Below are 15,417 nucleotides of genomic sequence, written 5' to 3' on the forward strand. Positions count from 1 at the left end.
AACATTGGTGTCATATTTGATTCAAGAACACAAGAAATAAGAACAGGAATAGACCATATGACACATCGAGCCTGCACTGCCATTCAGTATGATCATGGCTGATTTTAGGATTCAACTCCACTTTCCCGCTTGCTTGCCCATATCCCTTGATTCCCTGAGAGACCAAAAATCTGTCTATCCCAGCCTTAAATGTATTCAATGATGAAGCATCCACAACCCTCTGGGGTAGAGAATTCCAAAGATTCACAACCCTTTGAGTGAAGTAATTTCTCCATATCTCAGTCCTAAATGATCGACCCCATATCATGAGACTGTGCCCCCGTATTTTAGATTCCCTGACCCGCAGAAACAATCTCTCAATGTCTACCCTATCCAGCCCTTTCAGAATCTTGTATATTTCACATGTATTCAAGATGAGCTTCCAACCATATATCAGCCTCATCACGAAGATTGCCTATTTCCACCTCCATAACATTACCTGATTCCACCACGTCTGAGCTCATCTGCTGCTGAAACCCTCATTCATGCCTTTGTTACCTCTGGAGTTGATAATTCCAATGTATTCCATGCTTCCCACATTCTACCCTCCATAAATTTGAGATTAACCAAAACTCTGCGGCCTGTATCCTAACATGCACCAAGCCCCTTCACCCATCACCCCTGCGTTTGCAGATTGGCCCCCGTTAACAATTTTAAAATTCTCATCCATATTTTCAAATCCCACAATGGCCTCACCCCTCCCTATCTCTGAAATCTCCTCTAGTCCCACATTCTGTGTGATATCTACTAATTCTGGCCTCTTGAACATGCCTGATTTTAATTGATCCATCATTGGTCGTCGTGCCTTCAGCTGCCTCAGTCCTAAGCTCTGGAATTCCCTCCTTAAACCTCCCTGTCTCGGTTTCCTCCTTTAAGACACTGCTCAAAACAAAAGCTTTGACCAAGTTGGTCATCCGCCCTAACGTCTCCTTATGTGACTCGGTATCATATTTTGTTTGATAATGCTCCTGTGAAACACCTTGGGACATTTTATTATGTTAAGGGCACTATATAAATACAAGTTGCTGATGAAATATTACTACAGGGGTTTTGTCCCTGTTGTTATTTGAGTTGCATTACCTTTCAATTATTACTTCATTTGGCACTAAAGGCACACCGTTCCCAATCAGGATGCCATTAGTTGGCCAGGCCACTTTAATAATTGCCAGCTTTGTATTCTCACATCAGTGAATTAATTTAGGATATGAAAATCATCGATAAATAAATATATGTGTTGTGCATTTTAAAATATGCCCTCCCAGTATTCCAGATGTGGTCTCACCAAAACCCTGTACAATTGCAGCAATACATCCTTATTCCTGTACTCCGATCCCCTTGCAATAAAGGCCAACATGCCTTCCTAGTTGCTTGCTGTACCTGCATGTTAACTTTCTGCGTTCCTTGTACAAGCATAACCAAGTATCTTTGAACATCAACACTTACAAGTTTCACACCTTTTAAAAAATATTCTGCTTTTCTATTCTTACAACCAAAGTGCATAACTTCACACTTCCCTACATTATACTCCATCTGTCATCGTGTTGCCCCCTCACTTAACCTGTCTATATCTCTTTGCAGCCTCTCTGTGTCTTCCCCACAGCTTACCGTTCCACCTATCTTTGTATCATCAGCAAACGTAGATACATTACTCTCTGTCTCTAAGTAATTAATATAGATTGTAAATAGCTGAGGCCCCAGCACTGATCCTTGCAGCACACCACTATTTACTGACTGCTAACTTGAAAATGCCCCATATATGCCTGCTCGGTACTTCCTGTCAATTAACCAATCATCTCTCCATGCTAATATATTACCCCCAACTCCATGAGCCCTTATCTTGCCAATTAACCTTTTGTGTGGCATCTTATCGAATGCCTTTTAGAAATCCAGGTATACTGCATCTACCAGTTCCCCATTATATACCCTATTAGTTACAGCCTCAAAAACTCTAATAAATTAGTCAAACAGTATTTCCCTTTAGTAAAACCATATTGACTTGTTCTAATCATACTGTGCTTTTCTAAGTGCATTGTTAAGACTTCCTTCATAATAGATTCCAGCATTTTACCAACGACTGATGTTAGGCTAACTGGCCAGTAGTTAGTTCCCTGTTTTTCCTCTCCTTCCTTTCTTGAAAAGTGGTGTAACATTTTCCAACTTCCAATCTGATGGGACCATTACTGAATCTAAGGAATTTTGGAAAATCATAGCTAGCGCATTCACCATATCTGCAGCTTTAGAACCCGAGGGTGTAGGCCATCAGGTCCTGGAGATTTGTCAGATTTTAGTCCCTTAAGTTTCTCCAATACTTTTTCTCTGCTGATATGCATTTCCATAATTTCCTCACTCTTTTTAGCCCCTAGGTTAATGTCTATTTCTGGTATGGAACTTGTGTCTTCCACTGTGAAGACAGACACAAAATATTTGTTCAATGCATTTGTCATATCCTCATTCCCCATGATAATTTCTCCTGTCTCTGCTTTTAAGAACCCAACATTTACTTTAGCTACTCTCTTCCTTTTGATATGCCTATAAAAGCTCTTATGATCTGTTTTTATATTACTGGCTAGTTCACTCTCATTCTAATTTTTTCCTTTTTTATCAACTTTTTGATGGCTTTTTGCTGGTTTCTAAAACACTCCCAATCCTCAGACTTGTTACTCTTTTTTGCAACATTGTAAACCTTTTCTTTTAATCTAATACTACCCTTAACTTCCTGAGCAAGCCATGGATGGGTCTTTCTGGTTGAGTTTTTGTTTTTCAAACGAACGTATTTTTGTTCAACATTTTGAATTGTTTCTTTTCCCACTGTTCATTTACTGCCATACCTTTAAGTCTATTTATCCAATTCACCTTAGCCAGTTCTCCCCTCATGCCTATGTGATTGGCTTTGTTTAAGTTTAAGATTCTTGTTTCTGATTGTAGCATGTCACTTTCAAACTTAAATTGGCATTATGATCACTGTTCCCAGTGGATCTTTTACTATGACATTGCTAATTAACTCTGCTTCATTACACAATACTAGATCTAAGATCAAAGGCAAACAATATGTTAATGGTGTGTTGAAAGATAAAGCATTAATACAGATAGGGTGTTAATGGACTGAAAATTGAACAGCCACAAGTACAAACATGAAAAAAACAGTGGGTAAGCAAACTGAACAAACTAAGATGAAATAAAATAAAACAAACACAAAAAAAAATTAAATATATAAAAAAGAAAAAAATAACTAAAAATAAAAGTGAAATGGGTGGGGGGGCGTCATACTCTGAAATTATTGAACTCAATGTTCAGTCCGGCAGGCTGTAGTGTGCCTAATCGGTAAATGAATCGCTGTTCCTCGAGCTTGCGTTGATGTTCACTGGAACACTGCAGCAATCCCAGGACAGAGATGTGAGCAGGGGGGAAGTGTTGAAATGGCAAGCAACTGGAAGCTCGGGGTCATGCTTGTGGACTGAGCGGAGGTGTTCCGCAAAGCGGTCACCCAGCCTGCGTTTGGTCTCCCCAATGTAGAGGAGACCACATTGTGAGCAGCGAATACAGTATACTACATTGAAAGAAGTACAAGAAAATTTCATCTTAGTTTGTTCCGTTTGCTTCCCCACTGTTTTTTTTCATGTTTGTACTTGCGGCTGTTCAATTTTCAGTCCGTTAACACCCTATCTGTACTAATGCTTTGTCTTTCAACACACCATTAACATATTGTTTGCCTTTGCTCCATGACCTTCTGGTCAGCTATTCTGTGACCTTGTCCTATCTACACCTTCTCCTTTGTTATCTCTTGCCCCGCCCCCGCTTTATTTGCTTATAACCTTTCACATTTCTAATATTTGCCAGTTCTGAAGAAGGGTCACTGACCTGAAACGTTAACACTGCTTCTCTCTCCACAGATGCAGCCAGACCTGCTGAGTATTTCCAGCATTTCTTGTTTTTATTTCAGATTTCCAGCATCCGCAGTATTTTGCTTTTATCTATTTCCCAACCTTGATCACCATGTAACCATGTCGCTGTAATGGAGATTTGCTGCTTGTGCTATTCATTATACATAAAAATGTGCTTAAAGTCATGGTGAAAGTGGAAGCAGTTGAGACACTGGATGGGCTAAAAAAATTGGTAAAGATGAGGTATTAGATAGGCTGGCTGTATTTAAAGTTGATAAGTCACCAGGACTGGTTGAGATGCATCAAAGGATACTGAGGGCAGTAAGGGTGGAAATTGCAGAGGCACTGGCTATAATCTTCCAATCCTCCTTAGGTACAGAGGTTGTGCCAGAAGACTGGATAATTGCAAATGTTGCACCCTTTTTTGAAAAAAAGGGTGTGAGGATAAGCCCAGCAATTACAGGCCAGTCAGTTTAACCTCAGTGGTGGGAAAGCTTTTAGAAACATTAATTCAGGACAACATTAACAATCACTTGGGTAAATGCGGATTAATTAAGGAAAGCCAGCATGGATTTGTTAAGGGCAAATTGTGTTTAACTGACTTGGTTCAGTTTTTTGATGAGGTAACAGGGAGGGTTGATGAGGGTAATGCAGTTCATGTGGTGTACATGGACTTCCAAAAGGCATTTGATAAAGTGCCATATAACAGGCATGTCAGCAAGGTGACTGCCCATGGAATAAAAGGGACAGTAGTAGCATGGATACAAAATTGGCTGAGTGACAGGAAAAGAGAGTAATTGTGAATCGTCGTTTTTCAGACTGGAGGAAGGTATATAGTGGGATTCCCCAGGGGTCAGAGTTAGGAACACTGCTTTTCTTGATATATATTAATGACTTAGACTTGGGTGTACAGGTAAATTTCAAAATTTGCAGATGACACAAAACTCGGAAGTACTAAGTACTGTGAGGGGGATAGTGATAAACTTCAAGTGGACATAGACAGGCTAGTGGAATGGGTGGACAAGTGGCAGATGAAATTTAATGCAGCAAAGTGTGAAGTGGTTCATTTTGGCAGGAAGAATAATTTTATCTATTTAGAGATACAGCACTGAAACAGGCCCTTCAGCCCACCAAGTCTGTGCCGACCATCAAACACCCATTTATACTAATCCTACACTAATTCCATATTCTTACCACATCCCCACCTGTCCCTATATTTCCCTACCACCTACCTATACTAGGGGCAATTTATAATGGCCAATGTACCTATCAACCTGCAAGTCTTTGGCATGTGGGAGGAAACCGGAGCACCCAGAGGAAACCCACGCAGACACAGGAAGAACTTGCAAACTCCACACAGACAGTACCCAGAACTGAACCCGGGTCACTGGAGCTGTGAGGCTGCGGTGCTAACCACTGCGCCACTGTGCCGCCCTGAAAGGCAATATAAATTAAAGAGTACAATTCTAAAGGGGGTGCAGGAGCAGAGGGACCTGGGTGTATGTGTGCACAAATCACTGAAGGTGGCAGGTCAGATTGAGAAAATGGTTAATAAAGCATATGGGATCTTGGGATTTATAAACAGAGGCAAAGAGTACAAGAACAAGGAAGTTATGATAAATTTGTATAAGACGCTCGTTTGGCCTCAACTGGAGTATTGTGTCCAGTCTGGGCATCACACTTTAGGAAGGATGGTAAGGCATTAGAGAGGGTGCAGAAAAGATTCACGAGAATGGTTCTCGGGATGAGGAACTTCAGTTACGTAGATAGATTGGAGAAGTTGGGACTGTTTGCCTTGGAAAAGAGAAGGCTGAGAGGAGATTTGATAGAAGTGTTCAAAATCATGTGGGGTCTGGACAGAGTAGATAGGGAGAAACTGTTCCCAATGGCAGAAGGATCCAGAACCAAAGGACATTGATTTAAGCTAATTGGCAAAAAAAGCAACGCGCCATGAGGAAAAACCTTTTTACTCAGTGAGTAGTTAGGATTTGGAATGCACTGCTTGAGAGTGTGATGCAAGCAGTTTCAATCGAGGCCTTCAAAAGAGAATTGGATAATTATCAGAAGAGAAAAAAAATACAGGGCTACAGGGAAAAGGCGGGGGGAGTGGGACTAGGTGAGTTCTTCCTGCAGAGAACCAGCACTGACATGATGGGCCGAATGGCCTCCTTCTGCGCTGTAATCATTGCATCATTCTAAAATATTTACATGTCAATAATACAACCTGGTATTAGCCATTATGCTGCATTGTTGAATGTTCCTAACTTGTGAACAGGACTTTTGTATTTAAACCAGGACAATTCTATTTGTCTTCATTGTCTTCAAAAATTACTTCAATTACATCCTGTCTATGGTTCTATAAACTGAATTGTTAAAAGGCCTAAGCTGTACTTTTGACATAGGACTCACACTATGGGTTGAATTTTTGCCACAGAGGCGGGAAACAGGAGCCGAGTTTGTTTTTGGGTCAGAAATCCGTCTCTGTGGAAAACTGATCACATTTTCACGGGTGAGCCCTTAATTGATATGGAGACGGGTTTCCTGCCAATTAGAGCCAGTGGGGCCGGGAATGGAGGTGGGTCAGATCAAGCATTTAGTCACCCCCACGGCAGCCATCACTGATGCTGCAGGTTGCCCCGAGGGACAGATCTGGAGTTTGTTCCAAAGCCTTCCACAGCAGAAGAGGGAAACGAGATGTCACAGGGGAGGCGGAGACTTGGCAACTGGGACAGGACAGCCTCTCGTTTCATTGATGCCAACCTGGATCCAATGCTAGAGGCCGTGAGGGAGAGGAGGGAGGTCCTCTTCCTGGAGGGTGGCAGGAGGAGGCCACCTTGTCGTGCAGCAGTGGCACTTCTCTATTCAGCGTCATCTCCCTCCTCCTCCAGTTCCCTCTCCTCTCTCACTTACTGCTCCAGCTCTTCCCTTGATGAGCTGTCTCCTTCCAGGGCCTCACCATCCTCAAGGTCCACACCTCTGTGGAGGGTCATGTTATGGGGGGGCGCAGAAGAACACTTGCAGAAGGGTACTGGCGGATACCACCTGACCTGTCAAGGCACAGGAATTCCATCTTCAGAAGACCGATAGCCTATTCAATGGTTATTCTGCTGAGCAGGTGGCTTATGTGCCTCTGTCTGGGGCTCCTGTAGAGTGAACAGAAATCTCTTCAAGGGATTTCCCTTGTCCCCTAGGATCCATCCACACACTTTTGGGGTTGGAGTGAAGATCGGAGGCAGCCGGGACTGGCAGAGGATGAAGGAGTCATGGTAGCTGCTAGGAAAGCAAGCACACACATGGAGAAAGCTCTTTTTGGTTGCAGACAAGATGGACATTGAGGGAATGGAAGCCCATCCTATTGATGGATCTAACTGGCTGGTCACTGGGTGCCGTGTTAGCCAAAGGGATGGCTTGCCTTGCCTTGCACCTGGGGGAAATCCAGTGATGGATGCATAACCCAATACCCTCTGTCCCTGCGAAGCTGTGTCTGTCATTAAATGAATGTGCTGTTCAGCTCTGGCAAAGAGGGCATCAGTGACCAGCGAGATGCAGTGGTGTGCAGCCATATTTGAGATACCATTAAGATCTGTAGCTGATCCTTGAAAGGTGCCAGAAGTGAAGAAGTTCAAGGCCAGAGTGATTTTGATGCCCACTGACAGGGCATGGCGACCAGTGCTGCCAGCTGTGAGATCTTCGGCAATGACAGCACATATGACTGTGACCTTCTACCTGGAGAGTCACAGTCTCTTGCAGCACTGGTTCTTGGTCATCTCCAGGTAGTCCCACCTTTGACGGTCGATGCTGTTTTGAGGGTTTGTCCTCCCTTGCCTTCCTGCCCCGTACCCTCCTGATGCCTGGGGCTGCACCTTTCCTGCAAAGGATGTTGCCCCACATCGCCACAGGGCTCAAAACCTGACAGCCATGCTCCCATTGCCAGCTGGAGCCCTTCTTCTGGGCAGCTTTGCCTCCTGCTCTTTTGCCCCCGCAATGCCAAGGGGTGCAGATGCTGCACAAAGCCTGGGCGCTGAGTGCTCACTCTCCCTGCCAACTGTGCAACGCCAAGTGCTTTACCATGTGCCCAGTCCCCCTTTGCCCTGCTGACCCTCTAATGGGGCCGGGATGATGCCCTCGGGCTGCCATTCTTTACCTGCTTGCCTTCAATCCCAACGTTGGGTCCGTGGCAGGGGTGGGGGGCCAAAAAATCAGAGCGTCAGCAGCCACCACAGAACCCAATGCTGGGATTGTAAACTCTGCACTCTGATGGGTATGAGGGGGAAGGGGTGAAATCTGCATTCTGATGGGTATGGGCAGGGGGGAAGGGGTGAACTCTGTGTTATGGTGCGCCGCCCCCGCCACATGATTGGGGGGGGGTGTGGCCACCATCAATATTTAAAGTAGCCGCCCGCCGTGTAATCGCAGAGGCGCATGTCCCGTAGTGGACGGCCGCCATATTCCGCGTCTGCAGCCACTCCCATCAGCAGGAATACAAAATCAAGCCCACTGCTTCTGAGGGTGTGGGTAACCTGCTCAACCCTTTAGAAATTTGAACTTGAATCCTTGACCAGCTCCTAATGAGCTTTTCAACAGTGTTATTTGCCTTAATTGAAAGGAGAGCGGGATTCTTGCCCTTCTCCCGCTCTGATGATTATTGCCAGTGCCGGGATTTGTGCTTTGAAATTGACATGCCGTTCGGCACTGGTATTTTTGTGGCCCCCTGCCTCCGTTCCCGACTTCAGTGGGCTTCAAAAATTCACCGCAATATAATCTGACCCATTTTGCTCTCTTCCAATCTTCAGATGAAAACAAGCAACACAAAATGAATGTTAATTTACTAATATGCATGCCTCAGATTCAAAATTTCTGATCCTATATATTATCCAATAAATCTACACAACTAATGTCTAGCCCTGATGCTGCATGAGGGCTGTGCACAATTGAATGAAAAGGCAACATCCAGAAGGCTCAGTATTCATTCATGCACAGCTGCAAAATGCCACAGCAAAAATCTAATAAAAGTTACCGTAACAGTATTTATTTTTTACATTTAAAAAGAAAATCTTACCCTATTTAAAAATAGAACAGTTAGGCTCTTACCAAACACTCGCTCACCTTACCCAGTAAGTCACTGATTTATATGAACCAAGTAAGTTCCAGGTTAAATTTACAGTCTGTGCTGATTTTTTGATCTTAGTTGGTGCTTTAATAAAGGCAAGACAATTAGTCTCGCTACCCTAGAGTTCTTGCTTTTCACTCTTATCCAGTGTCCATTGTTGGAAATGTGGACATAAGGTAAGAACAGGGCAAGATTGAGCTTGGTTGTAATGCCTCGAGATAAAATTGCCTGCTGATATTCACAGACACAAGTCGCACATGAAGAATGGCCACTTCAGAGAGGTACTAGAGGATAACTATGGAGCTTTACCCCCAGTGAAGAGTCAATGTCTTCAATTATTATTAGCTGTTATATGCCAAGTGCTTCACTGATCATGCCATTTTGCTGATCATGTTAACAGGTACCTCACACTGTTAAGCTCAATCACTTGTCCCATCCCAATCCCAGATTATGTTATGGTCAGTGCTTGAACAAAAAAAAAATAGAAATAGAAAAAAATACAGACAAATTAATAGTGATTACTTCTAACAGTTTGGTTTTTAAATTGATGTTAAACCTTCCCTTTTAAGGCATCTTGCTAACATTCTATTTGCCCATACATACAAGGCTTGACCATTTCTGTCACTCCACATCAAGTCTTCATTCTTGTAATGCTTCAGATTCTGCAAGAGTGAATTTATTTAAACTATTGCAATTTCTATGACTGGCGTTCTCAGACATTTTTCAACATGGCAGTAAGAAAAAAAATATGTGGGCAGTGAAAACTGGGAAAATTACAACAAGCAATGCTTAAGTGGACTGTAGGATACATTATGTATGGCCATCCAAGGTGGTTCAACAAACCTTATCAGGTGCATCTGTGCACTCCAGAACTTTCTTATGAATTTAAAAGTAGTTTCATGCAATAAAAACTCAGGACAAATTAGACAAGGTAGTCAGTAAGATTTATGATGTCCATTAACACTGTTAGACTTACATAAAGGATTATTGTAACTGTTTAAGTGTCGGTGTATTATATCACAAGCATTGTTTCAAGCATTCTTTTTGTAGGTCTGTGGCAATTAATATCTTAGTTCTATGGTGGTGGTCACATGCTATTAGTGCATTCATTAAGTAAAAGCCCCTCCTTTCCATGTATGTCATGGACCTGTAAATTGGTGCCCAAATGGGTACATGTATCTGTAGTATTAGGATGTAAAGGGTTAATATCAAAGACAGTGAGAGACCCCTCCCACTGTATGAGCGATGAGGTAATAGTCATATGAAATAGGCTTGAGAAGAAGAAGGTATAGCAGCATGAAGGATGCTAGCTTAGGTGGCTTGCTGAGAGTGTATATAATAACTGTAAATAGTTAGCTAACCTTCACCGGAGTCTAAGACTTTCCCTAGAATGCCATACACGTTACTGATACAAACCCAACAACACAATATGGTGGCAACGGTGAAAGCGACCAGGAGAATTTGAAGATCTCATTACCTTTGGAAGAAACACCAGGGAACAACAGAGAAATTTAAAAAATAAATACTGGCCTGGTACAGTAAGAACACTACTTACTGGCAGCAGAGGCGGTGAAGAGCTCTGCAGCTTCTCAGACCACACCACAGCAGTGTGGAGCTCTGCATTGGTACTTACAGCACATCCAGCGGTCAGGTCCGAGCCTTCATGCCAGGCAATGATCCAGGATCGGTGAGAGAATGAAACGGGCCATTTATTTAAACGATACACTGGGAAAAAAAATCAGGAGCAAAATGCAATCTCAGTCGAATTGGTGACTAGGGAGGCGAGTACAGTTGGCAGCCATTGCTCAGCCTCGCCGAGGAGAAAAAGCACAGTAATCGTTGGAAAGCACGAGAAAGGTCAGGGAGCGTGAGATAGTCCCAAACAGAACACAACCACCTCAAGCCAAGCCTGAAAATTTTAAAATTAAAGGGGAATATCCTAGCAAAGCCTAACAAACAAAAGAAAGCAATATGGATCCAAAATTGGGAATGCCTGACAGTTTCCAGAATCAAGAAGGTCGCAATCAGGTCCAAAATTGGCTAGTATGGAGAAAAAGGTTCTTAAGGTTCAGAATTGCTTCTCAACTCCATACCAAATCTGAAGTGGAGCAAGTGAACACCCTCCTATTCAGCAGGAGCAATAGCAGATGATGTAATTGTCCGACAATGGATCAACGAAGAGGTACTCCAAGCCTTTGATAAACATTTTAATCTCTGTACCAATAAAATTTTGCAAAGAGCTAAATTTAATAAGCGGGCGCAGATGATTGGCAAATCTGTCGACCCCTATATAAATGACCTTTATGGATTGGCAGAAAGTTTGAATATGGCGAATTAAAGGCAGAACAAATAAGAGACAGGATAGTCGTCATCACAGCAGCTGAATCCTTGGCAGACCTGTTGCAATCCAAGGAAGACCTTACACTGGAAAAGACCATTCAAATTGCAAGACAGACTGAAGTTTGTAATCAGAATCGGGACATCCTACGAGCAGAAGATAAGCTGTGGATGAGAAGGAGTCCAGTGCCCGTCCAACTGGTTAAGCCAAAGCCATGGAAACACTTTGAGAAACAGAAAAAAACATGCAGGTGAGAAGGCGCATGAAATAGGAAAACCTTGCCAATGTTGTGGAGCCAAGAAGACCCACAGGCGAGAGCAGTGCCCAGCAAGTAAAGCTGAGTGTTTTAAGTCTGGAAAAACTGGACACCACGGGAAGATGCGCCACAGCAAAATTTCTGCGCTTAAAGATATAAAGCAGAAGACCTTCACGCAAACAGTAGTGAATCAAGTACAGCAATATCCACAAGCGAAAGAACCAGGAGAGTTCTTGGGGAAATCAGTAATCCAGAACAAGATTTCTGGATAGCAGACATCTATGTGAATGGACACCTCATGAATGTTAAGCTAGACACAGGGGCTAGCATCACGGTTTTGTCTGACCAAGAGCCTTGGGTGAAGAGACATTACCTGCAACTGACAGATCTACAGTTGCATGGACCAGGCGGGACACAACTGCGAGTAAAAGGCAAACTCCAAGCAACTCTTCAGCATAAAAGAAGACAACTGGTAGAGACCTAATATGTCTTACACAATCAAGAATTTTCTTTACTGAGCAGGAATGCATGCTTACAACTGCAGTGATTAAAAGGTAGCTGAAGTGAAGCAACAAAGGTAAACAAATCCTTCTAATCGTCAACTGATGTGTTGTTGAGGGCAACCGTAGATCATCCATCACAGGAAGTTGTGAATTTTGTAGGTAACATTCTCGCAACACACAGCACAAAGTTGGCCAGCAAGCACACAGAAGTTGCGAGAAATGCAACAAGTACAGAAGAATGATGAAGAGTGCATTCGCATTAGACAATATTGTACAAGAAAGTCCAGAAGGGAGAACAATGAAGCTGTTCCGTGAGTATAGGAAATACTTTACCATAATTGATGACATATTAGTTTACAATGACAGAATTGTTATTCCTACTTCAATGAGATTTGATATCTCAGATCGATTACACCAAGGCCTTTTGGGTATAACCAAGTGCAGAGCGAGGGCACAGTCTTTGGTATGGTGGCCTGGGATATCTAAGGATATCGAGACCATGATCAACAACTGTCAGGCCTGCATGACACAGAGGCTAGAACAGCGCAAACCGCTGTTGACTACCCAATTTCCAACTAAACCTTGGCAAAGACTAGGCAAGGATTTATTCATGTTTGGTGGGAAGTCATATATCATCATTATCCACTACTTTTCCAGGTGGATAGAAGTCAGACGATTACATTCTATGACCATCGACATAGTTATCAGAATCCTTATGGACATCTTCGCAACACATGGGATTCCAGATGAAATATTATCAGATAATGAACCACAGTTTGCAAATGAATGTTTTACTCAGTTTGCTGTGAAGATGGACTTTCAGCATCCTACGAGCTAACCGAGGTATCCACAGTTCAATGGCGAGGCAGAACGAGGTGTGAGAACCATAAAATCTTTACTCAAGAAAAATGAAGATCTTCCTATCTCACTTCTAGTTTATCGTTCAATGCCATTGCTGTGTGGATTTTCACCAGCAGAATTACTAATGGGAAGGAAGTTAAGAACACAGCTTCCAGTATTGCCTCAACAATTATTGCCAGTATTGAATGAAGAGGAAGAGAAAACGCCTACAGAAGGTAACAAACCCAGAATTAAAATAGGAGATTTCGAGCGAGAAGCTTACCTAAATTAAATAATGGTCAAAAAGTTTGGATACGTGACCTGGAACGAGAAGGTACAGTAATCCATAAACAAGAGGACTATCAGCGATCGTATGTTATACCAACGATTGAAGGGAATATAGGAATGAATCAGAGGAATATCATGCCTATTCCGCAAAAGCAACAGCCAATAATCCATCTGCAAGATCCAGATGAAGATGAACAAACCCAAACTGAACGGAATACTACAACCAGTAGGAATGAAAAACCAAGTCAGCAACTCATACTTCCTACTAAGATTAATGGTCGTCCCAGACAGATTACAACCAGATAGGGAGAGTTGTCAAACCTCCGATGAAAGTGAATCTGTAAATGCAGAGATTTTGTGTGTTGGCGGGGTGGGGTGGAGAGAGAGTATAGAGAAGTCATCAATGCATAGATGTTTGGAAAAATGTTAGATAACAACTTGGGGGGAGACGGAGTTTAAGGATGTAAAGGGTTAATACCAAAGACAATGAGAGACCCCTCCCACTGTACGAGTGATGACATAACAGTCATGTGAGATAGGCTTGAGAAGAAGAAGGTATAGCAGCACGAAAGATGCTAGCTTAGGTGGCTTGCTACGAATGTATATAACTTTAAATAATAGAGTTGTTAGTTAACCTTTACCGAGTCTAAGACTTTTTCTAGAACACCTTACAACGCTGCTAATATAAACTCAACAACGCAACAGTATCCCATAAATGTATGTGCCATACCCAGGGAAACTCAATATAGAGCAAAATGTATTTTCCTGCTTTGCTGCTGTCCTCTGCTGAATATTATGTACATATTGTTGTAGTAAAAAACAATATCTGTATAGTTCCAATGTAGTAGTGTTGATCAGGCAAATTGCCAGCAGGTAATAGAAAAAGATCTAGTTATCTAGCGTTACAGAAGTTGAGAACTAGGTTAACTTTAAGGTCTATTAGGATTATGTATCTCCAAGACTACTTACAGCAGCCTTGGCCTCCTTGTCTCAAGAGACAATGGGTAAGCGCCTAGAGGTGGTCAGTGGTTTGTGGAGCAGCGCCTGGAGTGGTTATAAAGGCCAATTCTAGAGAGACAGACTCTTCCACAGGTGCTGCAGATAAAATTGGTTGTCAGGGCTGTTACACAGTTGGCTCTCCCCTTGCGCTTCTGTCTTTTTTCCTGCCAACTGCTAAGTCTCTTCGACTCGCCACTCTTTAGACCCGCCTTTATGGCTGTCCGCCAGCTCTGGCAATCACTAGCAACTGACTCCCATGACTTGTGGTGAATGTCACAGGACTTCCTGTCGCGTTTGCAGACGTCTTTAAAGCGGAGACATGGACGGCCGGTGGGTCTGATACCAGTGGCGAGGTCACTGTACAATGCGTTCTTGAAGATCCTGCCATCTTCCATGCGGCTCACATGGCCAAGCCATCCCAAGCGCCGCTGGCTCAGTAAGGTGTATATGCTTCGGATGTTGGCCACCTCGAGGACTTCTGCGTTGGAGGTACGGTCCTGCCACCTGATGCCAAGGATTCTCCGGAGGCAGAGAAGATGGAATGTGTTGAGACGTCGCTCTTGGCTGACATACATTGTCCAGGCCTCGCTGCCGTACAGCAAGGTACTGAGGACACAGGCTTGAAACACTCGGACTTTTGTGTTCCGTGTCAGTGCGCCATTTTCCCACATCCTCTTGGCCAGTCTGGACATAGCAGTGGAAGCCTTTCCCATGCGCTTGTTGATTTCTGGATCAAGAGACAGGTTACTGGTGATAGTTGAGGCTAGGTAGGTGAACTCTTGAACCACTTCCAGAGCATGGTCGCTGATATTGATGGATGGAGCATTTCTGACGTCCTGTTCCATGATGTTCGTTTTCTTGAGGCTGATGGTTAGGCCAAATTCATTGCAGGCAGCCGCAATCCTGGCGATGAGACTCTGCAGACACTCTTCTGTGTTAATGCAGCATCGTCAGCAAAGAGGAGTTACCTGATGAGGACTTTCCATACTTTGGTCTTCACTCGAAGACGGGCAAGGTTGAACAACCCGCCATCTGATCTTGTGTGGAGGAAAATTCCTTCTTCTGAAGACTTGAACGGCAAAATATAAAGCTCAATTAATACCTGTTACATCTCTAACTTTTTCCAGTTCTGATGATAAGTCATTGATTTGAAACATCACTTT

The 15,417-nt window shown here is 43.2% G+C and overlaps 1 protein-coding gene across 11 annotated transcripts in view; it reads right to left on the reverse strand.

Moving 5' to 3' along the window:
- Nucleotides 1–15,417, reverse strand: part of LOC137369959 (coiled-coil domain-containing protein 178) — a 546,010-nt gene that overhangs the window by 1,574 nt on the left and 529,019 nt on the right. The window lies entirely within an intron of this gene.

Source organism: Heterodontus francisci, chromosome 5 (genome assembly GCF_036365525.1).
Source record: "Heterodontus francisci isolate sHetFra1 chromosome 5, sHetFra1.hap1, whole genome shotgun sequence".
NCBI classification, from domain to species: domain Eukaryota; kingdom Metazoa; phylum Chordata; class Chondrichthyes; order Heterodontiformes; family Heterodontidae; genus Heterodontus; species Heterodontus francisci.